Source organism: Alligator sinensis, unplaced genomic scaffold, assembly GCF_000455745.1.
Source record: "Alligator sinensis unplaced genomic scaffold, ASM45574v1 scaffold904_1, whole genome shotgun sequence".
In the NCBI taxonomy this organism is placed as follows: Eukaryota; Metazoa; Chordata; order Crocodylia; family Alligatoridae; genus Alligator; species Alligator sinensis.
This window is the reverse complement of record NW_005842587.1, coordinates 753,555-756,188: the sequence shown is the minus strand read 5'-3', so window position 1 is coordinate 756,188 and position 2,634 is coordinate 753,555.

Below are 2,634 nucleotides of genomic sequence, written 5' to 3'. Positions count from 1 at the left end.
TCATCCCCAGTCCCAAAGAACTTCCGAACCCCAATTTGACTTTGGCTTGTCCCCGGACAACAGATGTTGGTAATACCCCTGGCCCTAACCACTAGGCTAAACTCCTCTGTGGACCCTGGCAGCCCATCTAGCCCAGTAACCCATCTCCACCAATCCCTTGACACCCTAGTTATTAACCTATAACCTGCACTTCCATTCCTGCTTTATCATTCTTTGTCCTAATAATTTAGTTGTTAGACATGTAGTGGTGTTCCTCTAACCAACGAGCAGGGCTTGTAGTTCCTGGTGGGCCTAGGTCTACTATCATAGTGTGATTAAATCAGCTTGTCTCCAACAATGGCAAGTAGGAAATGCTTTAGAGTACAGGTATCAACATATGGCAGTTGAATGGCTCAATCTGGCCTACCGGCAGGCCACCAAAAGTTTGCAGGTGTTGGCTGCTGCAGAATCCTAGGCCATTGGGCACTTGTGGACATGGCGATTGGGAGCCAGAGGGCAAGCAAGGGCTCATACAGCCATAATGCCTGTTGACATTGCTACAGCCCCAGATTCTCAGCAGCTGGCCCGGTCACTGTTCCATGCTGAAGTCGCTACTACCATCAGCACCACCAGCACCAAAGGTTGGAGCTGCTACTACCGCTGCTACTGCATGCCTTCCTGCTGCTCCTGACACATACTTCAGGCTGGATCTGGCCCACAAACAGCCTCTCAGTCCAAATCTGGCCCAGGGTACAAGGTGAGTTTGACACCCCTGCTTTAGAGAAGAAGCACATGAGCAGGGAATGTCTAAAACCCACTATCATTGGCTTAAGGATGTCAAATAATGCATCCCTGACTGTTCTGTTTAATTGCTCCCAATGGACTTGTCTTTCATTAATTTGTCTAATCCATTTTTGACCCTGGCTATATTAGCTGCCACTGCAATCTGCTGTGGTAATGACTTCCACAAATTGACTAGGTAGTGAGTAAAAAAGTACTTCCTCTTGTTTGTTTTAAGCCTGACCCCTGACAGCTTCAATGGGTGCCACCCAGTTCTCACATTCTAGTTTGGCAGACCAGTGCTGTCATTTAACTATGCATAGAGGCTTGGCAGAACCTGGGCTAATGAGGAGGTAGAGAGATAAGTTTATTGACTTAAAACTACTGGGCAATAGAAAAATCTAACTCAAAAAAGTCTCAAGGACAATCAAGTTCTTTACAGGAAAGAGAACCCTACCCATGAAAGAAGAGAAAGAACCAAAAGAAGCTACTGTGTTTATTTCAGTCTAATTGCAATGAAGATGTGTCCAGCACCCCAAGTCTCTCTTCCTGTGTTGCTGCATTCTTCCTTTCTGTTCAGAGGGAAACCGATTTGCAAGTTCCATTGACATTATTCATTTCGCCGGAAATTTGAGACATGGCCACTTGAAAACGTCTGTGTAAAACAACAAAAGAAAAATACCAGCAGGATGGGGACACAGCTGTCAGAGATTGACAGATGCAGATGTCTTTATCTGCTTAAAAATGGAAGAACTGAAGCAAGCAATGGGGACCAGCAGCAGAAAGAAAAAGCAGTTGCTCTACAATCAGTTTGGTTATTGATCAGTTAGGGAGTGAATGATTCCCTGCACTTGGAAGTTATATTCACCACCCCTGGGCCAAAATAACCGACTGCAAACCAAGATCAGTCTCAGTTGCCAACAAGGACTCTCCTACACCATGGGCAACAAAGCCATAATTCCAGAGGGGTACAGAATTCAGAAATACAGCAGCACATCCTACTTGAAAGCCTGTAAATAAAAGGAACATTAAATACCTACACCACAGTATCAGAAGCTGTTCCTTATTTCCCCCCTGCCCCCCCCCCAAAAATAATCAGTAACTTCTGTGATCCTCAGAGACACTGACTAGAGATCCATTCTGTCTGTACTTTGTAGTGGGAGTCCACTACAAAGTACAGCAGCTGCTGTAGCGAGGCTGTCCCACTGGCCTTTTCTCTCCATCAGTCTATGGCTGGAAGACAAAGGCTCCTGCCGAAGAGAGTAAGGAAAATGTAATGTTTTTCAAAGGAAGAAGCTTTGTACCAGTGAGGCCGAAGTCTATGCAAAACTCCAAGTAACAGCACACTTCACCTCAAAATGGGTGGTGTCAAGCACAGAAGAGAGGCTGTCCAAGTGCAGCTGACACACCGAAGCATGGGAGCACAGAGACAAAGCACTAATGCCTCAAAGAAAGTTCCAAAGCAGAGACTAGAAGAGCTGACTTGGCTCTTCAAGTAAAAAAAAATTAAAAAGCAAAGTAAAACAGAACCCTTGAAATTCCAAAAGGCCAATGTTGGCCAATTAGAGGGCCAACATCTACCAAGAATATTTCTGCCCGATGGGCTGAGCAAAAGCCTTAGGCCAAATGACAAACCACTGGGAATCTAGCTCAGAAGATGAGAAGAACTGTGTGCCCAGTAGGCTCAGAGGAGGGTGTCTGCTGGAAGTTCCTGGGCTACCTGGACCCACACAGTCACTGCCAACTACTTTAGAAGACAACATGATCACTGGCCTAATATTTAGGAGTGCCAAGTACCCGGCAGCACCAATATCAGTCCATGTCTACACTGTGGTGAGCTCCTTCTTCAGCCGGGATGGCTCAAGGCACATCGTG